The following is a 23422-nucleotide window of genomic DNA, read 5'->3' as shown; positions in this document are numbered from 1 at the left end:
TAAAAGTGTTGTAGATATACCACATTTTCTTCATCCATTCTTTGGTTGATGGACATCTAGGTTGTTTCCACGTTCTGGTTATCATGAGTAATGCTGCTATGAACATAGTTGAGCAAATGTCCTTGTGGTATTATTCAGCATCCCTTGGGTATATGGCCAAGAGTAGTATCATTGGGTCTTGAGGTAGAATGTTTCCTAATTTTCTGAGAACTCACCATACTGATTTCCAAAGTGGCTGAACAAGTTTGCACTCCCACCAACAGTGAAAGAGTGTTCCCCTTACTCCACATCCTCCCTAAAAATGCTGCCATCAGTGTTTTTGCTCTTAGCCATTCTGACAGGTGTAAGATGGTATCTCAGAGTAATTTTGATTTGCATTTCCCTGATGACTGAGGATGTTGAGCAATTTCTTAAATGTCTTTTGGCCATTTGAGATTCTTCTGTTGAGAATTCTCTGATTAGCTCTGTAACCCATTTTTTAATTAGATTATTTGGTATTTTGATTCTAGTTTCTTGAGGTTTTTATACATTTTGGAGATCAGTCTTCTGTCAGATGTGAGGTTGCTGAAGAACTTTTCAAATTCTCTGGGCAGCTGTTTTGTCTTATTTACCATGTCCTTTGCTTAAAGAAGCTCTCAGTTTCAGGATGTCCCATTTATTAATTTTGCTTTCAGTGTCTGTGCTACTAGTGCTGTATTTAGGAAATGGTCTCCTTGTCCATGCATTCAAGTGTAGCTGAAGTTTTCTCCAGTCCTGCCAAGCCCCACAGACCCTGAAACCACTTATAAAATAATCACTCAGAAGCTTATATTAATTAAACTGTTCTGCCATTAGCTCAGGCCTACCACTGACTACCTCTTACACTTCAACTCAGCCCATTTCTGTTAATCTATATGTTGCCACGTGTTCCATGGCTTTACCTGTTGCCTTTACATGCTGATCCCTGGATGGCAGGCTGGCATCTCCCGTTCAGCCTTCCTGTTCCCAGAATTCTCTGCTCTGCTTGTCCTGCCTATATTTTCTGCCTGGATACTGGCCAATCAGCATTTTATTTATACAGAGTGATATCCACAGCACTTCCCCTTTTCTTTTTTTTTCAAAAAGATTTTAACTTTAACAGATTAAAATTACATATAATAGAACAATTATCAAGCAAGAATTACAGATACCATATCTAGTCTATTTGTAATATCTAGTCTATTTGCATTTGGCAAAATTAAAGAAGATGTACTATCCTATATTTGTGAGTCTAAGGTTTCATATCTAACTTATCTTTTATCGTAACTAAGGAAATTATAACTATCTAGTTTTCAACTACATCAAACAGCTCAGAAGAATGTAATATTACCTGAGAAACAGGAGAAGGATGCAAGAAACTTTCGGGAGTCTTGTGAGAGTAGACAGAGATAGCTGGCAGTCTGGATAGTTATCCAAAGTTCCTTTGTAAAGTTGGGGCATCTGTCTTCAGCCCACAGGCCTAGAGTCTCTCAGTCACTTCTCTCTGTAAAAGTTCATTGGTCACCTTTGTATGTGTCCTGCATGTCCAGTCAATACATTTTTTTCAAGCAGTCCAGGCAAGAACAGTTTCTTGCCCAAATGTCTATTTTTGCCAAGAAGATAAACTCCATATGGAGTGTCTTCAATGTCCATTCTCCTCTCTGAAGTAAATCGGTGCTGCCAGGAGCAGACATGTCTTACTGTCCATAAAGTCTAAATTTTTAAAACATTTTAAATGCCATATTCTGTAGGTCTTTGAAGTATTTGAAGATTACCTATCTATCTGAAATATATCTATGTATACCTAGAAGACTTATCTAACATGGCTACAAGCTTGACTATTGTAGAAGACTAATTATTAATCTACATTTTTTAATTATCCATTACAATCTAATGAGTTACATAAACATAATACCTCAAACAAGAGTAGAACTATATATAGTATAACAAAATTAATTTTAAACTTCTATCAATAAACTAAAATCTATAGCAATGTAAAACATTTTAAACAAGTTGCTCCTTAAAAGCAGATTCAATAATCTACGCTTTCTTCCTATCATATCTATATCCTATCTCCCATTTTTTAAAGAAATAGATTGTATTTATAAACAACACTTTTTAAATAAAAATATTGGTATTTTGCTGTCGCACACCAGAAGGCTCTTTTGATATGGGACAGAAAAATCTCTCAACCTTTTTTTTTTTTTTTTTTTTTTTTTTTTTTTTTTTTTTGCAATATGCTTGGGTTTAGAAAAGGAGTGAGCCAATTCCATCTCCAAAGCCAGCTTGGTATATTTGGGAATTTTGGCATATCTTCTCATACTACTTCCTGCTAGATGAGGGTGCTATATTCTTATGGGGACACAAGGAAAATTTTTAGGATTATGGGGTAGTCTGTGAGGCTGTATTGTCTGAGCCAGTTGCCTTGAAACCATTCTGGATGTTGGATCATCTGGGCCATGGTGTCATCAGAGACCTTTCAGGGGGTCTTGGCTGGTCAAACTCAATGTATCTTAATCTGGAACAAATCCATAGCCTCTTGCTTTCTTTGGAAACAAAAGGAGAGCCTCCTTTCCAAAGCAACTTATCATTATATCCAAATTTTGAAGTCAAGGTACCTTTAAAATGTACGTATTGGTTTAACTCAACTGCCTTTACAATCAAATGTCTCTCTGCAGTTAAAAATATCAAAGAAAAAACAGTCCAGATTCTCTGTGTAATACCATCTTTACATGGCTTATTTTTATATTACCTTTACTGTCTCTTCAAAGACTTTAATTTAAATACTATCTATTTCTTTATATAACTGCTTATATTTCTTTTTTTTCTCTTTTTGAAGCCTATGTACATTTTTACACACACTGTAAACTATTCCATCTGAATTTGTCTTATTGTAAATCTGTTGCTTTAAACTGCAGTATTACTAGGATTGAAATGGCAGCCTTGGCTGCTGGTTCGGCCTACCTCAGGTCCCCAAAATGGCAGAACTACATTTACAGCCAGCTCTAGGAACCATGCTCACCACTGACTCTGGGAAGCAGTGGATCTATGCTTGTATTAAAGTAGCAGGTAGCTCAGAAACCTCTTTTTTTTAGTAGCAAAACCGTGTTGTGCGGCTTGTAGAAATCTCTGATAACTTGACTGGAATGTGCCCTGTTGTAGCTCCAGCCTGCACACCACCGGGAATCTGCCACAGAGTAGCTCGAGCTCACAGGCTGTGGCTAAATTGAGAGAGACAACTAGGAAGCTGTTTTTAGCTCCATTTTAGAAACTTTTTTTAAAAAGCTTTTTCAGGTTTTCAGTGGAAACTGTTGCCCCACGTTCTGGCTCCATTTGGAGCTGAAGTTTTCTCCAGTCCTGCCTAGCCCCATGGACCCCGAAACCACTTATAAAATAATCATTCAGAAGCTTATATTAATTAAACTGCTCTGCCATTAGCTCAGGCCTACCACTGACTACCTCTTACACTTCAACTCAGCCCATTTCTGTTAATCTATATGTTGCCACGTGTTCCATGGCTTTACCTGTTGCCTTTACATGCTGATTCCTGGATGGAAGGCTGGCATCTCCCATTCATCCTTCCTGTTCCCAGAATTCTCTGCTCTGCTTGTCCTGCCTATACTTCCTGCCTGGCTACTGGCCCATCAGCATTTTATTTATACAGAGCGATATCCACAGCATTCAAGGCTACTTCCCACTTTCTCTTCTATCAGGTTCTGTGTAGATGGATTTATGTTGAGGTCTTTGATCCACTTGGGCTTGGGTTTTGTGCAGGGCAATAGATATAAATCTGTTTCAGTCTTCTACATGCCACCATCCAGTAATGCCAGCATCATTTGTTGAAGATGCTTTCCTTTTTCAATTGTAAAGTTTTGGCTTCTTTGTCAAAAATTAGGTGTTCATAGGTGTGTGGATTAATGTCAGGGTCTTCAGTTCCACTTCATTGGTCCTCATGTCCGTTTTTATGCCAATACCAAGCTGTTTTTATTGCTATAGCTGTAGAGCAGCATTGAAATCAGGGGTGGTGATACCTCCAGAAGTTGCTTTATTATAAAAGATTTTTTTTAGATATCCTAGGTTTTATGTTTTTCCTGATGAAGTTGAGTATTGTTCTTTTGAGGTCTGTGAAGAATTTTGTGTTGGGATTTTGATGGGGACTGCACTGAATCTGTATATTGATTTTGTTAAGATTGCCATTTTTATTGTGTTGGTTCGACCTATCATGAGCATGAGAGATCTTTCCATTTTCTGATATCTTCTTCAATTTCTTTCTTCAAGGACTTAAAGTTCCTGTCATACAGGTCTTTCACTTGTTTGGTTAGAGTTACCCCAAGGTATTTTATATTATTTGTGGCTATTATAAAGGGTAATGTTTCTCTGATTTATTTCTTGGTCCATTTATCATTTGCATATGGGAGGAATACTGATTTTTTTTTTATTTAATCTTGTATCCTGCCACATTACTGAAAGTGTTTATCAGCTGTAGGAGTTCCCTGGTAGAATTTTTGGGTTCACTTATGTATACACTCATATCATCTGCAAATAGTGAAATTTGACTTTTTCCTTTCCAGTTTGTATCCCCTTGATCTCTTTTTCTTTTCTTATTACTCTAGCTAGAACTGTGAGTTGTACATTGAATAGATATGGGGGAAGTGGACAGCCTTGTCTTGTTCCTGAAATAAAAAGTATTGTAGAATTATCCTTGGATTATGCATAAAATTAGTGGATGAAAGGAGCAAGTATGAGAGATAGTTCATGTTTTTTCAGTCTATTCAGGATGAATGACAGCTCCAGGTGGAATTTTGTGAAACAGAACCCTATAATTAATGTATTGTGCTTGTTTCAAAGAAAACATGATCATGAAATATTCCAGAGTATTTTTTTGAAAATGTTGTTTGAGAGAATAAGTAAAAATGAGATAGGAGGCCTTCACTGTCTATGCATGGTTTAAGAGATGAGATACTGATACTGGACCTGATAGGGTTGAGTTTGGTGTTGGATTTCTGTACTCAGTGCAGTGGTGTGTGAGAGTCATTTCTTTCAATGCTTTTGCATGCCTACTGCATGCCCTTTCTTAGCTACATCAAAGGCCAGATTCTGCTTTAGCATCAGTGTCAGATCCTGCTGCAGCAAGAAAAACATCAGAAAATAGGTGGAATTTAAATATTTGACTATACAGATGTGTGCAACAAATATGGAATTCAGGAGAAAAGTTGAAATATTTGAAGAGGGTCCAGATCACTACAGAACAAAACAAAACATTCAAAATATTAAAGTATGACAAACTACTGGAATTAAAATAAGCACAAAAGCTAAAATAAGGGCTCAAATTCAGAAAAAATTTCATAAACAAAGGCTGTCCTCTATGGGTTTCTTTTCATTTCTATAAGGTTCTTAAAATGTTAACCATTTATTTGTAAGTGTGTGTGTGTGTGTGTGTGTGTGTGTGTGTGTGTGTGTGTGTGTGTGTACATGTACATGCCAAATGTGTGGAGATCAGAGTACAACTTGTGATTGTCAGTTCTCTCCTTTACTCATGTGATTCCCAGGGCTAGAACTCAGGTAATTGGGCTTGGAAGCAAATACCTTTACCTACTGAACCAACTCCATGGCCCAAATCTCTTGTCGAAGTCTCCTGAATATTCACTGAGATATAGCATTATTTCAGTGAAAGAAATAGCTGTGTGAGTCCAACAATTATGTTAAAATCCTTAAGTCCTTGTTGGAATCATATTGATACCCAGGCCCTTTCCCTAGATTTCAGAAGGGATATTTTGCAAACAGTTATTTGTTGCTAAGAATGGGAAAAATTTGCACTCTGGTACTGTGGGGAAAGTGATACATTCTAATGATATATTTATATATATCATTATATGTTTATATATAGTTTTATGTATAAATTTTATAACAAAGTATAAGAAATATTCTGAATGTGGGCACAAGTAAAAATAAGTATTTTAGATAGTTTGCAGCTTAAACCAAATGCTCCAGGTCTTTATGAACGGTTGATGACTATAAAGATAGAGAGTATTAATAGAGACAATATATAATGAAGCCATAAAAATTAAGGTTCTCCCAGAGAGTAGATAACCCATAGACCTATGGTAAAACGAAGTACTGCTGGTCTAAAACTAATTGTCTATAAAATGACTCCTAATGGTATTCTGCTATATTCATAGATCAGTGCCATATTCAGTTATCACCAGAAAAACTCCTTTGGCAGCAAATGGAAACAAGTACAGACAACCACAGCCAGATATTACACACAGAGAAAACCCTTAGAACACATAGCTCTAAATGGGATTTCTCCGTCAAATTCCTCCCCTCAGACCTCAGGGAATCCATGAAAGAGAAGGCAGAATGAATGTAAGAGCCAGTGGGGATGGTGGACAGTAGGAGAACAAGGCACTCTGAATTACTTGAGCAAGGCTCATACAAACTAACAGAGACTGAAGTAGCATGCACAAGGCCAACATGGGTCTGCACCAGGTCCTCTATACTACTATAGCTTTCATCTCAGTATTTTTAAGGGACTTCTGAGTGTGCAATGATTCTTATGCCTGTTCTTAGGGCTCTTTTCTTTTAGTTGAATTGCCTTGTCCAGCCTCAACATTATGGTTTTTGTTTTAACTTATTATATTTTATTTTGTCGTGTTTGGTTGTTATCTCTTAGAAGTCTGTTCTTTTCTAATGAGGGACAAAAAGGAAGTAGATCTGGAAGAAAGGGAAGGTGAGGAGGAACTTGGAGGAGCAGAGGGAAGGGAAACTGTAATCAGGTTATAATGTATGAGAAAAGAATCTATTTTCAATAAAAGAAATTACAGTTTTCACTGTAAACTATAGTAATTCTTGAAATAATGAGTCAATGAAGTGATAATAAAAACTGTGGCAACATAATGTATCCTAAAACTTTCTAGCTTGAGTCTTGTTTGTAGAATTATAGCTCCCAACACTGCTTTCACCTTATGCAGGATCTCTGGAGCAAAGGAGTGTATCAAACACATGAACGGCAGAATATGCAATAGAAAATAGTACTTTCTTTTGAACAACCATGCTGAATATATGTTTCCTTGGCATTTAAAATAAACTTCAAAAAAAAAACATTGAAAATGTACTACCCTCATTGGAAAGGTTGTATGAGGAGATCAGATGAAATATGGAATTCATGGTAATTCCAATATTTCTAGAAACAAATTCCTTCTTGAAATGAATAATAAACATGGTATGAAAAAGTCAAAAATCATCTCATAAATCAAGATGTGCCATGCAATGATTTATCCCCATACCTTTCAGGACTAGTTAAATCTGGGAAACATAGAGTTAGTGTGTTCTTTCTCCCTTTTCTATGTTTTTACTTTCTTGTCCCCAAATGCTTTTCTACTTACAAGACAGCAAGCATTTAATTTTTAACAAATCTACCTAATTGTTTCTTGCATCCAGAACACAAAAGAATCAGAAAAGCTTTAAAAGTCATGGAAAGAGGCCAAGAAGCAGCAGCCAATAAGGAGGAGGCTGCTCATGTTCTCTTGTTTGATTTACTTAGTGTAATTTAAGACACAATTGATTTTACATGGTACCATTAGGTGAAGGGTGTAAGTATACAGACAGTGACACATAGATTTGGAAAACAATGGTGTCAGTAATGCCTGGAGAAAATAGTGAGGCTTGAACTATTGTTTTCAAATAGCAGTGTATCTACACTATATATGTATAATCTATCCATCATCTACCCACACATCCATCATCTATCTGTCTATCTATCTATCTATCTATCTATCTATCTATCTATCTATCTATCTATCATCTGTCTGTCAATCCTCCTAGGGTCAGTGCATTTCAGGATGATGTTGAACTCACTATGTACTTGAGGATGACCTTGAACTTCTGCTCCTCCTGGGTGCTAGGATTATAAGTATTCACTGCTCTACTTGGTTTATAGAGTGCTGGGGAGCAAATCCAAAGCTTGCTGCCTGCTAGACTAGCACTGTACCAACTGAGCTACATCCACAATCCTCACAAACCTTTTTACTTTTACTAACAACTTTTCTCTTTTTAATTTGCAGACATAATATTAGGCAATATACTACCTTATTTAAGAGCATCATGTTAAGAATGTTTGATGTTCCCTTATGTAGTTTTTTTTTTAATTCAGAATACTTAACTTTCAGATCATTTGATTCAAGTGAATTGTTATTTACATTAGATTTGTACTGTGTGATATCAAGTTGTCTGGTTGATAACTATATTTATTATGTAGAACACCTTTTTGACATTCAGAAGAAGCCCATTGCAGTCACAAGAATTAACTACCAATAAATCCAGAGGTTAGCTTCTGTAATTACCAACAGTTTTCATGCCAGTATCTGGCCAATCTCCCACCTCTGTGTTTCTCCATTTCCAAAGTCTGGACCAGTATCCATCAGTTATTAGTCTCTACATGTACATCATACAAGATTAACTTGTAGTCAAAATAAAAAATACTGACTTTTTTCTTTGTCACTATTGAGATCTAACCAGGCACTACACATGTCTGAGAAGCTGCTCTACAACTCAGTTATTTGGTACATTTGAAAAGACAAAGGCACATTACTTTTTTAGATATGTTAAATTCTTTCAAAGTTTTTGTATCATGACTGACAAGAGGTATTCAAATCTTTTCTCCTTCCAGAGAGCTGTTTCTACTCAATATCCCATGGCTTTACAGATTAGAATCATTGCTCCCTTCAGGCTTATCTGTGTGGTTGTCAATTTTTGCACATTGTATCAGATGCATTTACTTATGGCAGGTCTCCCAGCCTTGGTGTCCAAAGATGAGTGAAAACTTCCCAAAAAAAGAAAGAAGGGAGGAAGGAAGGGAGGTGTGTGTGTGTGTGTGTGTGTGTGTGTGTGAGAGAGAGAGAGAGAGAGAGAGAGAGAGAGAGAGAGAGAGAGAGAGAGAGAAGAGAAGAGAAGGGAAGGGAAGGGGAGGAAAGGAAAGGGAAAGGAAAGGAAAGGAAAGGAAAGGAAAAAATGATAATGAAATTGAGCCTAGAGCCTGAGTACTAAAAACTGAATTACTTTACTTCCAAAACCCCAAAGATAAAAATTTTGGTATAATTGCTAATAATTTAATTATCACATTAAAATATTATCAACATTTTTACTCATTCTTTGGTAATTTATTTAATATATTTTTATGATATTCATTTTCCCTCTCAAACATTCTTACAGATGTACTTCCCCTTCCCTACTGACCTTTGAGATCTCTCTCTCCATCAAGTCCAATGTGTGCTGTATATATATACTCTTGGGTATGTTGATATGCAGCTGAGTATGTTCAACCTATCAGGATCAAACTCTTAAAGAAAGGTGCTTTCGCTCTCCCAACAGCTATGAATTGCCAGTAGGTCCTCAACTAAGAGAGGGACTTCATGCCGCCCTACCCTCGGGATTGTGTCTAGCTTGAGACTGTACCAATCTTGTGCATGCTGTCAGAACTGCAATGAATTCATAAGTGCAACTCTCCAGAAAACAGTTTCCTTGAAGTCAGGCACCACCTGGCTCTCTTGACGGGAACTGTGGGGTGTACTAACCTATTGGTATGAATGTTACTGTTTTCCTGATCACCTCTCAGTATGCTTGTTATATGTATATTAGAAAGATATAACTCTGTGCTAATTTTGCATCCTGCTACTTTGGTGACTCAGTTTACCAGCTGTAGGACTTAGTTCTAGTCTTTTGAAGAATCCCATTCTGTTGTAAACAGAGGTTACACCAGTTTGCCTCCCACATCCCTATCAGAAGTTTTTTCATTTGTTTGTTTATTGTTATTTTTGTCGGAACAATTCTGACTGGAGTAAGATGACAAAATTTCATAGTAATTTTAATTTGTATCTTCTTGATAGATAAGAAGACTGAAAAATTTTAAAACATCTCTCAGAAATTTCATTTCGTCATTTGAGAATACTCTATTTAGTGCCACATCCAAATTTTAATTCTGCTGTTTAGGGCGTCTTTTAGTTCTTTGTGTGTTCTAGATCCGAACTTCTGTCTGATGTACAACCAGTAAAGACTTTTCTATTCTGTAGTCTGTCTTTTAGTCAGATGAGCAGATGGTTATGCCCTTTGCTGTACAGAAGCTTCAGTTTTATGAGCTCCCATTTACTCATCATTAGTCTTAATGCTTGGGCTACCGGAGTCTTTTTTTTAGAAAGTTTCTTCTTTGCCAGTGATTTCAAGCATTTTCTGTACTTTCCATTTTGCGTGATATAGGAAAAAGGTTTTTAGGTGAGATCCTCAATCCATTTCCAGTTGAGTTTTGTGTAGGATGAGAGATAGGGATTTACATTTGCCTGTAGCTATCAGTTAGATGGAGATTGCATTAAATCTGGAGACTGCTCGTAGTAGGATGGGCATTTTCACAATACTAATCCTAATAAGCCATGAACTTGGGAGGTCTTTCTATCTTCTGGTGCCTTTCTCTATTTCTTTTTCAGTGTCTTAAAGTTTTCATTGCACAGAATTTTTACTTCTGTGGTTGTGTCCATTCCAAGATGTCTTTTGTTGCTGTTGTTGTTGTTTTTGTTTATTTGTTTGTTTGAGGATATTGTGAATGTTATTGTTTTCCTGATCACTTCTCAGGACATTTGTTATGTGTATACTGGAAGGATACAACTTTATGGTAATTTTGCATCCTGCTACTTTGATGATTCTGTTTACCAAATGTAGTAGTTTTCTGATGTAGCTTTATTCTGGATATAAAGAGATGATAATGTGATTTCTGTCCTTTAGTTTGGGCAAAATGTTCTGTAGATATCTGTTCAATCCACTTGAATTATGATATTGCTTTATTCCATAGTTTCTCTGCTTAGCTTCTTCCCTCCCCCCGATTGAAGGTTGCTGAAGGGTTTCCCATAATTATTGTTTATTTTAATCTTTCATTTTAGATCTAATAGAATTTATTTTATAAAATTTGGTGCTCTGGTATGTGGTGCATATATATTTAGAATTGTAGTATTCTGTTGGTGAATTTTCCTTTACTGGGTATGAGTGACACTTCAAATTATTCTGAATAGTATTGGTTTAAAGTCTATTTTTTCTGAATTTGGACTAGCTATATCTTTTGTTTCTTGAGGTCTTTTGCTTGGAATTTTTCAATCCTTTTACCCTATGGGGGTATTTATATGTGCAGGTGATGTGAATTTCTTGTAGACAGAAAAAAAGGTGGATCCTGTTTTCTAACCTAATCACTTAGTCTGTGGTTTCCCATTAATATTCAAATCACTTATTGAAAGATGTTTAATTCTTGTCATTTTTCTTATGTTTCAGTGATTCTTACTCAGATATCTTTTGAAGATCTGTCCTAAGATCATTTATGTGTTCGCTGTGACCTTCTAGGTCTGTTTATACTTCTCTTCAAATTGAAGTATTTTTCTGTGAATCCTCTAGAGAGCTGGATTTGTAGTTGTAAATTCCTTTAATCTGTTTTTCTCAATGGAAGTTTTCTTTTTTCCTTCAATTTTAACAGATTGTTTGGCATGGCATGATAGTCTGTGTTGAGAGCTGTGCTTTTTCAGGGCTTGGAATACATCTTTCCAGACCCTTTCGGTTTTAAATGCTTTTGTCAAATGATCAGATGTTGTTCTAACGGGCCTATAAGTGACTTGGCGTTTCTCTCCTTCAGGTTTCAATACCCTTGCTTCATTGTGTTTTTAATGTTTTTACTATAACATGTCATGGAGAAATTCTTTCTACTACTGTCTGGGTTTTTTAGGTCTCTTGTACCTGCATAGGCATCTCTTTCTCTAGGTTTGAAACTTTTATTGAAAATGTTCTCTGTGCTTTAACAATGGTATTCTCCTCATTTTATGTTAACAATCCAAATATTAGGTCTTTTATAATGTACTCTAACTCTCACATATAAAATATATAGTGCATATAATTTATATATATATATATACAGTCTTCTATAGAATGATCCAATTCCTATATTTTGTCTTCTATCACTAAGACTCTGTTTTAAACTTCCTCTATTGGATTGGGTAAGCCTTAACGATGAGATTTTCACTGCTTGTGGAGTTTTACATTTCCATCATCATTTCTTTTCTTCATCAATCTAAACTCTATTTTCTTGTCTTAGGTTGATTTTCAAGTCATTCATCTCTTTGTCTTAGTCTACTTTGAGTTTGAACATATTTATTACAATCATATTTTTTGAATTGTTTTTCTGAAATTTCTTCCAGGACCTTTTCCTTGGGGTACATAACTATGGGATTTATAGTTTCTGAAAAAGGCATGTGATTCGGTTTTTATTATTGTTTTTTTTTTTTATTTCTACATTGGGATTTGCACATCTGAAGTTAGTTCCTTGGTTCAGTTTTTCTTTATTTTTTTTGTTAACATCATCTTTGTTCTTTCATCAAAATTATTGAAAATGTTCAGGATAGAGCTAATTCATAGCAGGATTGACATGTTGACTCTCTCTGTTTGTCTGGTATTTGTGCCTTTTGTCTCCACCCAGATTTTTCTGTTTGCCAGCTATAATCTGAAATACACAGTGGCTTGATCAAGAAGCTTGGAAGAAGTTTCCCCTTGGAGTGTGGATTTATCCTGTCTCAAGGCTGGAGGGCCCCATTTAGACAGTGACAGTCCTCTGTGTCTGTGTAGTACATATGGTTGACAGAGATTTCCTAGTAGAGAGCACTCTAGGACCTCAAGGATCCCAAAAAACAGGGAGATCGGCCAGGAGGAGAAGACAGCCTCACGTTTCTAAAAAACAAATGCTTTATTTAATGTTCATATATGTATATAATGTGTTTTAATCTACCTCACTCCCTCTTCTTCCTCCACAATTCTTCTACTGCCCGCTACTTCTCCTCTCAATTTTGTGTACTCCATTTCTCTTTTGTAAAATTTAATACCCACTAAGTCCATTTAGTGCCTCTTGTACACACATGAGTTTGGAACTAGCTACTTCCAATATTCCTTTTGGGAGGGAGATGATTTCATGAACTCCTCTGTCCATGCTAGGATTTTGGCTGGTTTGATTTTGAAGTATGATGTATTCAATCTCAGCCATTATAAGTTCATGTGTAAAACTGTACTATCATATTCCCAAAATACTGTCTTACCGAAGATGTCACTTTCTCTGGCTTTTCCATGATAATTTATTTCTTAAACTTGAGGGGAAAATGTTATAATATGATATTTAAAGCAGATTATTCCACAGTTTCATATTCTCTTCATATTAACCAGTATTAATCTCCATCTACTGCAAAAAGGAAACTTCTCTAATGATAGTTTATAGAAGCACTAATATATAGGTATGAAGACAAGAACTGAGGTGTAATCAGAATGTTTCTCTGGTCCTGCCAGGCCCCAGCAGGCCCGCTTATAAAATAGTCACTCAGAAGCTTATATTGATTATAACTGCTTGGCCATTAGCTCAGTCTTATTACTAACTGGCTCTTACACTTAAATTAACCCATAATTCTTATCTATATTTAGCCACGTGGCTTGGCACCTATTCTCAGTTCTGCCTTGTCATCTTGCCTCCTCTGTGTCTGGCTGGTGACTCCTGACATTTGAAATTGTAATGTATAATTAAGAAATACAGATTAATAGTCATCTATGATAGTCAAACTTGTAGTCATGTTAGTTAAGTTTTCTAGGTATACATAGATATATTTCAATTAGGTGGGTAGTCTTCAAGTATTTCAAAGACCTACAGAATATGACATTTAAAATGTTCTCAAAACTTAAACTTTCTAGACAATGATACACATCTGCTCCAGGCTGCATCAATTAATTCAAAAAGAAAGATGGGCATAGAAGACACTCCATATAGAGTTTATCTTCTTGGCAAAAATAACCATTTAGGTAAGAAACTGCTCTTCCCTGGAGTACTGATAATATGTTGTATAAACTGGACAAACAGCGCCCATAGGAAAATGACCACTCAATTTGCCAAAACAAGGTGAAATATTTCCATCAGTCATGGGATGTAGGTTCTATGATGAAAATTAGGGTAGTCACCAATCTGAGTACAGGGGAAAGCTAGTTCAGGCACCCTCTCCACCATTGCTGGGAGTCTTAGCTGGTATTTCCCTAGCATCAGGTTTCTTACTAACCCCATACTGACTCACTCTGTCAAGATATCTCTTTGTTTTCCCTTTCTGTCCCTCCCCAAACTCAGCCATCTCAATCCCTCACGTTCCCATCCCCATCTCCTCCAGTCAACACCCCCTCCCAGTTTACCCAGGAGAACTTAATCCTTTCCATTTCCTGGGGCAATCCATGCATGTCTCTCTTAGGGTCCTCCTCTTTACCTAGCTTCTCTTCAGTTGTGGATTGTAGCCTGGTTATCCTTCACTTTGCTTCTAATATCCACTTACAAGTGAGTACATACTCTGTATTTCTTGGTCTGGGTTACCTCACTCAGGATGATTTTTTCTAGTTCCATTCATTTGCCTACAAATTTCATGATGTCCTTGTTTTTTTACCACTGAGTAATACTCCATTGTGTAAATTTACCACATTTTCTTTATCCATTCTTTGGCTGAAGGTATCCAGGTTTTTTGCAGGTTCTGGCTATTACAAATAATGTTGCTGCTATGGGATGGTCTGTATGTCAAGTGTGTTGCTGATTGGTTGGTAAATAAATCACTGATTAGCCAGTGGCCAGGCAGGAAGTATAGGCGGGACAAGGAGGAGAATAAAGCTGGGAAGTGGAAGGCTGAGTCAGAGAGACACTGCCAGCCGCCATGATGACAAACAGCATGTGAAGATGCCGGTAAGCCACGAGCCATGTGACAAGGTATAGATTAATAGAAATGGATTAATTTAAGCTGTAAGAACAGTTAGCAAGAAGCCTGCCACGGCCATACAGTTTGTAACCAATATATGTCTCTGTGTTTACTTGGTCAGGTCTGAGCGGCTGTGGGACTGGCAGGTGAGAGAGATTTGTCCTGACTGTGGGCCAGGCAGGAAAACTTAAGCTACATGTTGCTATAATCATAGTTGAGCAATTGTCCTTGTGGTGTGGTTAAGCATCTTTTGGGTATACGCCCAAGAGTAGTATTGCTGGATCTTGAGGTAGGTAGATTCCTAATTTTCTGAGATTGACCACCATACTGACTTCTAGAGTGGCTGTACAAGATTGCACTCACAACAACAGTGGAGGAGTTCTGTAAATGAATTCTTTCCCTGATTTCTTTATTGGTTTGCTTCTTCTTGGCATTTGGGATGGGTACTTGTATGTGTGTGTGTGTGTGTGTGTGTGTGTGTGTGTGTACGTGTGTGTCTTCTTGGCATGTGGGATGAGAATTGTGTGTGTGTGTGTGTTTTAATGTTGTTTCCTTCTACTCTGTTAACTGTGTTTATCAGTTTTTAGAGGTTAGTGGTGGAGTTTTAAGGTCATTTAAGTATAGAATTATATCATCTGCAAATAAGATACTTTGACTTCTTCCTTTTCTATTTGTATCCCCTTTATTTCCAAATCTCTAGATTATTTAATTGATATTGATTTAAATTTGAGAAGCCATATGTATCTAGAAATTCATCCCTGTTTTTAGATTTTTTAGCTTAATGGAATATAAATTGTCATATTTGTCTGAATTTTTTGGGTGTCTATGTCAATGTTTTCATTTTAATATCTGCTTTTGTTGATTTTTTGTTTGATTTTTTTATTTTTGTTTAAATTCTGGTTAATTTGACTAATAGTTTGTAAATATTGTTAATCTTTTTAAATAACCAACACTTCTTTTCATTAATTATAATTTTGGCTATTCTTTTTCATTAATTTCAGCTTTGATTTGTTCATCTCTTCCCATATGCTGTTTTTGGTTGTCAATTTCTTGTTTGTCCAAAATCTTCAGTTGCACTACTGATTTATTAATTTGAGGTCTCTCAATTTTTTCTTAAATTTAGGAACTTAATGTTATAAATTTTTCTTTTAGGGGAGACTTCATGATATGTTGAGTTTTAGTTTTCATTTAATTCTATGTTTTTTTTATATTTTCTTCTTGATTTCCCCCTTGATGCCATTATCAATTGGTCATGGGTTGGTTATTTTATGGGATTTTGTATACTTTCTGTAGTTTTTTTTATTACTATTGATATTCACCTTTAGTTCATATTGGTCAGACAGAATAAAGGATGTTATTTTAATTGTCCTGTATCTACTCACACTTGCTTTGTATTTTAATATATAGTCAGGTTTAGAAAATGATCTATGAGCTAATGAAAAAAAGTTTATTTCTTAGTATTTAGGTGGAATTTTATGCAAATTTCTATCAGGTTTATTTTTTGAGATGTTATTTAACTTCAATTTTTATGTTTGTTTTTATCTATATTGTATATCTATTGGTAAGATGGGTTAGTGGAATCATCACTATTACTGTGTTGGAGCTATCCTATGGTTTTAGATCTCATAGTATTTATTTTATGATTTTGGGTAGCTCTGTGTTAGGTACATATATGTGAGAAATTGTAATATCCTCTTGTTAGATTGTACTCTTAATGAAAATGAAGTGACACTCTTTATCTGCTCTGAGATAAGGAGTTTAGTTTGAAGTATATTTCTGTGGATACTAAACTAGCTATATATGTTTGTTTCTAATGTTAGTTTAGTTTCTCATTAGTTTAGAATACCTTCCCCCATCTTTTTTTTTCTACAAAGTGGTGTTTATCATCATTGATAGTGATGTATGCTTCTTGTCTGCAGCTAATAAGTGGATCATGTTTTTTTAATTATGTATATAAACTATTTCTCTTTATTAGAGAATTGAGACCATTAATATTAAGAGTTTTATTGAACAATGTATATTAATTTGTATCCTGTTTTCATGTTTTCTCAGATGTCTTTTGACAACCTGTCCCAGGTTTATTTGTTTCCTGTGGTCTCCTGAATGTGTTTATCCTTCTCTTTGTATTGAAATACTTCTTGCAGTATCATCTATAAAGTTTTAAATCTTGCTTTGTAGTCACAAATTCCTCTAATCTTCTCTCATTGTGGAAAAGAATTATTTTTATTTTCACATTTAACAGATAGTTTTGCTGGTTATGATATTAATATTTCTGGGTTGGTTATTACTGTATTTCAGAACTTGGAATGTATATTCCCAGGCCCTCTGTTCATTAAAAATCTCTGCCAAATAAATAACTAGGTGTTGTTGTGGTATGGCTACCTTATAAATGACTTGGCTAGTCTTTTAGCTTTTAATATCCATTTTCTATTCTATGTTTTAATATTTTAATATGGCATGTCATAGAAAGCTTCCTTTCTGCTCCTATTTGGGGTTCCTTTGGCCTCCTGTACCTAGGTGATTATCTTTGTCTCTAGGTTTGGAAGTTTTCCTCTATGAATTTATTGGTGATATTCCCTGTGCCTTCACTACAATATAATTTTTTTCTTCTTCTTTGCCCATAATCTGAAGACTGTAGTTTTTCCTGGTGTCTCACAGCTCTCCCACTTTCATTCACATTTTTAAACAATTCACTATTTGCCTTTACTGAGTTCTCAAATTACTCTTACTTGTCATCCATCCCCAGTTATCTGGTTTTGACATGATTCATTCAGTTGGCGAGGTTTTCTACTGAAACTTTCATTTGGTTTATTGAGGTTTTATTTCCACTATCTTTTCAGTTTAGGTTTTCTTCAGAAATTCTGTCTTTATTTTCATATCTTTCATTGACATACTTATTTCATGCATGTTTGTTTTGTTCCCTTAAAATATAATCATGTCTTTGAACATATTTATGATTATTCTTTTAAATTGTTAGCCTTGTTGTTCTTCCAAGTAATTTCAGCCATTACCATTATTATAGAATCAGTGATTTGTGAAAAAGACATTTTGTCTGTCTTGCTTTTTTGTGTTGTTTCTGTACTATAACTTAGGCATCTGAAGTAAGTTCATTGTTTGAATTTGCCTTTCTTCTGTATTTTTTAATTTCCAAATCAAGTCTCCTCTTTTCTTTCAGTAATATCATTTGCAGTGTTCAGTGTATGACTAAATCCTAGTGAGTTAATATGTCTGTTCTCTGCGAGGGACTGGTATGACAGCCAGAAGCTCTGTCTTAAGTCTTGCTCTGAGGTTCAGGTATTATCCTGTATCCACTAGGGCTTCTTGCCTGTGCCTTCAGCTTGCACTGTGAGTTCTGCACCTCTCCACATCCTATAGGCCAACCAAGACTCAAATCTGGCCCTCCTTCTAGGTCTTCAGCTTCTCCTACAGCCTCTGGGAGATGTGGAACTTCCAGAATGCCTGTGGCACTCTGAGGAGTGAGAGAAAAATTTAAATTCCCATATTCATTCTATAGCTTCTTTTGAGGCTTCTCAGAGAATCAGGTTATTATCTTTTTAAAGAAAATGACCATTATTAATACATACCTCTATAAAATATAGGGAATGTCAGAGCACAAATCACAATATTCTTTGAAATATCCTCCTTTGAGGATGAAAACTATTAAGTTTATCTTACTTACAAACTAAATGTATGCTCTATTTTCATTTTTAAGAAAATGTAGGGCAAACAATTTTATGCATTTGTATTATTTATATATATATATATATATATTCATATATATGTGAGTATGTCACTATCTATAGAGAGTTTATGCAGAACCAAGAAGCAATATCCAGAACCACACTCTTAAATTCATTAAATAAACCCAGGGAGTCTGAATTATTCTCCAATCAATTACTGGATCAATTAAAGTTCATTTAAGCCTCTTCCTTGTTGCCCCCATAAGGTATCACTTGAATGTGTGTTTTAATAGCACTTTCCAAAGGGGAAATCTCAAATGAAATTGCAAGCATGATATCAAAAAAGTCAACTCATTACAAGTACTTCTTATACACTTAAGTATACAAATGCTATAACTAAGAGCTTTCTATGAAACTATTACCAGTCAGTGGTGCATTCTTTGAATAATGGAACATTTGCTCTTTGTTTTTAACTGGAAATATAAACACGAAGACACATAGGACAAAAATATACTCAGGTATCAACATACAGGCTTACAATGTTTTCTGAGTATCACCCTTTCCATAATCTAGAGGAGACCAAGCTAGGGTTCAGTCCACTCTTCTCAATGCTACACTAACAACAGTTGTGCATGTTGAGCCCTCTCTACATGTAAGTCAGTCACTGCTCCAAGTTCTAAGCATTTGACAAGCTTCCTATTAATTGAATTTTCGTATTATCTCTTCTTGGATAGCTGAGAAAACCGAGATACTGATTTTCAATCAATGACCTAAAAATCCTTACATATTCCTGTTGTCCCTTGTTGAAAATACATGAAGGATTTTAAAGACATGCTAAGAATAAACCTTTCCTTATTGTCCATTTCAGTCTGATGATGTGAAAGAATTCCAAACATGATTGTTATAACCATGATTTCATTCAAGAAAATTTCACAAACAGCTTTGTCATCCTCACTCCTTCTTCTTCATCAACCTTCATTGTCAATGTTTCACTCTGTGTAGAAACTCAAGAAATCAAGCCTTCCTTAAATACTCTCCAACCACTCTTATCCTTATCCATGACACTGTTATCCATATTATAAATTGTTTATCTGCTCTCAAAATTTGTTGCCTCTGATGATTTTATTTTATTTTATTTGGCTTAGTGTGTAATACCCAGGATCTTACAATACCAAAAAACTAAACTGTGAATGCAATTGCCCCTTCCCCAGAATCAAGTTTCTATATTTTGAAACAAGAGTCAGGCCAGTTAGAACTGATTTTAAATTTTAATGTAACAAAACCTATAGATAAAATAGATAAGAGCTCTTTTTTTGTGCCTAGAAATCACAGAATGGCAAAGTCAAAGAATTTCATGGAGAAAACCTGAGTTATTTTCAGGATGCTACTGAAAATCTTCCACCTATGCCTTGGATTCTGAGTTCTAAATTTTAAAAATGAGAATTTTACCCTAATGATGTGAAAACATTTCAGTCAAAATGCAGGAATATTCATCTTTAATTTTAAGGTAATGTTTTGTATTTCCAGTATAAAACAGCACAGCTCTGTCTGTGAGTATTCTGTCCCTGAGCAGAAGACAACAGTTCTAATCTTTATTTTTCTTCCTTGCAACCCTTCTAATCTCATCCAAGCATCATAGATTATACTTCCAGGGCATTCTCAACCTTCACTCTAACTCAGGCTCCAGTGTTAGTTCCTCAAGTGGGGGGCTCTATTCTGAATCAACACTGCAGACTTCACCACAGGTCTCCTTAAATCACCTCTGTCTGGTGTTGTCTGTCCATGGTTCTGCTTCTAGGTCTTCAGTCCTGAGACACAATTCATCTCCATTGCAAAATCTTGGAATGGCTGGCTATTTTACTCAGTTCTCACTGTTGTACACAGTACTATGTAGTTTCTAAATAAAGGAATTAATTTCTTTGGATGTTGGTTTGCATCACATTCCCTATACTTTCCACATTCTACTCTGCAAGTCAGCAATAAATAGTCTATCATATTTTTATTTTCATTATTTTGTGTCAATTTTCACATTCATGGAGAGCCTACAATAGTTATTTTCATGTCATATACTATAGTTGTTTCTGGGTGACATCGTTGTGAATAAACAGAAAAATGAAGTATGACATTTTAACTGATTTAACATTTTCCCCTAATTTGTGGAGTTTACTTAAGGTCACTAAGCCTACGTTTCAGAATATCATCATCACTGAAGAATGAAAACTGTTAGTAGTTGTTTCCATACTCATTCCTCCAGTTCCTGGCATAAATAACACATGTATTTTCCATACATGGGTATTTTCCCCTTTTGGATCTTAAGTAAGTCATTCCCTGAACACCATTTGCAAGGCTCAGCCAGGTTTGAGCTTGGAAACATGCTTCATTTCCTTTTGAGGCTGACCAGCATGAAATGGAGACTCCACATTTTTTGTTATTCATTCATTCATTAGTGGAGCTTATGTGTTTGTAAATACTTTGTGTACTTTTTTATGCAAGGTTTTAATTTTGATACTCAGGTATATGGCTGACAGTGAAATTGTTAGACCATATGTTACTGGTAGATTTGACCTTCTTAGCAATGACCAAAATCCTTTCAGAAGAGTTGCACTAGATTATATCCAGACGAGAGACATATCTTTATTTCTTTAATCATATCCATTCTAGTAAAGTAAAATCTCAATGGGAGTTTAAGTCACTTTAATTATTAATGATACTGAGCATATTTTTCTGTGCTTACTAGCCACTTGTAATATTTACTGCATAAATGTTTGTCCAGACCCTTTGTCTATGTTGTAATTAGACCATTCATCATTCCCTTGTGTATACCAGAGTGCTTTCACAACCCTTCCTTTTCACCAGCCCACAAACTCCTGACTGGCAACTATGCCTGAATATTGTGTATTATACCTATTTATAATATGTATAATTGCATATTGTATATATACAGCTGTATATTGATATGTATAACTTGTAATATGTATAATACTATACATATTGTATAAGAAAATGTTTCATGTATCAGGATAATCATAAACACTTTTGGCAGTTTCCATGGCTACGCAAATGGACATAGTAACAACTTGGTAGCTGACTCTGATTTTGGAGGAGCTATAAATCTCTATCTGTAATTAACCATGTGACTTTGATCCAGTCACTTAACCTGGCAAAGCATTAGTTTCCTAGGCTGTTAAACAGGGCTAGTAGAAATGAACATTACAGGCTGGCTCTTATCAGTCAGTTTAGGTCCTCCAAGACAGAGACACAGGTGAAATTAGATAAACAACCTGTACATTATTAAGGAGAGGGAACAGGGGAGGATTTAAAAAAAAAAAAAAAAAGAAAGAAACTTCAAATGGAACAGCAGATCTAAAGACTATGAAGTGTGGAGAATTCAAATACTCCATCTCAGATCCAAATGAAGACGGCTCAGACCTGCAGAAAGTCCTCTGTCACCTGTGGAAGAAGTTCTGTTTCCGGCTAACTTGGTCCTGCCTTCATACGCACGCTGCGCTTGGGCGCTGCATGACTGTAACATGGGAAGCTGTGGTCTCAGCACCGGGTTGGTGATAAATGCAGAGAGGTAGAAGCTGGGCGACTATCAGCTCTACTTTCAATAGCAGAACTGAGGGCAGCCCCGTCAAGGCCCGTGTGCTGTATTGTGAAAAACAGAGAAATAATGATTTACTATCACTTTCATCACACCTTAGCAAATATGTATTTTTAAATCCTACCTCCAGTACCGGAAAGAGCTCTTCAGTGGCAGAGAGTTTGTTTTTCTATCTTCATGCTCATGATATCCAGAAATAGAATGGTATATATGAATTATTCAATAAAAATGCCTTAAGTAAATAAGTGATCCAAACGGTGCCCAAATACATGTGCAGGCATCCAGGTTCTACATTGACACTCAATGCTCTCAAACCTGGATTAGAAGTAGATTAACAGATAAAATCACTAAAGTCATCTCTGAACAAAGCCTTTTTAAGGCAAATTATCAATGTTTCACTTTTTTCATGGTATTACCTCCCTTTTCTTTCTAGGGAAGAGGTTTAGAGATAGAAGTTGCAAGTTGTCTGTAGAAAACTGTGGTTACCAAGCCATTTCTACTATGGATGTTTCAGTCTCAGATGATTTATAAAGTTTTTGTTGTTTTGTAGAAAGTTTTGTTGAGACATCTCTACAAAGATGTTTCAGTTATAATGGGTTCATCGTTTCTCCCCTAGTCTGAAGTCAAAAGGGCTTGATTTCACTGGGAAAAAATTTCACTTGATTGCTACACCCTCATTCAGAAGTGCCATCCAGCCTAAAAGTCAAAACCTGCGTGGGCATCCCACCACTCTCTTTTCCCTCATTGGAAATTTAGCAAAATGAAGGCAATTGGTGACCTCTGAAGATAGGAGATCCTCTGTGAACCGGGTAGTGGCCAAATGAACCAGCCTTTACAATCTGTTTGTAGTGTGTGTGTGTGTGTGTGTGTGTGTGTGTGTGTGTGTGTGTGTATGAGTGTGTGCCTTCATTCATTTTTTCAATAATACCAGCTCCTATAACATGTATTTATTTTGCATTCTCTGATTATATAATTTAACAGTTGGAAGATTACAACCACAGCAATTGTTTGTGGTTGATACATTGCACCCCAATAAACTTTTCTGGGGGTCAAAGAACAGAACAGCCACTATAGTAAACATAGGTTTAGGCAGTGGTAGCACATGCCTTTAATCCTAGCATTCAGGAGGCAGATATCTGTCTGGATCTCTGTAAGTTCAAAGCCACACTAGAAACAGCCAGGCATGGTGACACACGCCTTTGATCCCAGGAAGTGATGGCAGGAAGCAGAAAGGTATATAAGGCATGAGGACCAGGAACTAAAGCCTTTTTTAAGCTTTTAGCTTTTAGCAGCAATTCAGCTGAGATCCATTTGCATGAGGACTCAGGCTTCCAGTTTGAGGAAACAAGATCAGCTGA

Source organism: Peromyscus californicus, unplaced genomic scaffold (assembly GCF_007827085.1).
Source record: "Peromyscus californicus insignis strain IS unplaced genomic scaffold, ASM782708v3 Scaffold_14__1_contigs__length_90479793_seg_1, whole genome shotgun sequence".
Classification (NCBI taxonomy): Eukaryota; Metazoa; Chordata; class Mammalia; order Rodentia; family Cricetidae; genus Peromyscus; species Peromyscus californicus.
The sequence above is the reverse complement of the archived record's forward strand: the minus strand, read 5'-3'. Positions refer to the sequence as shown.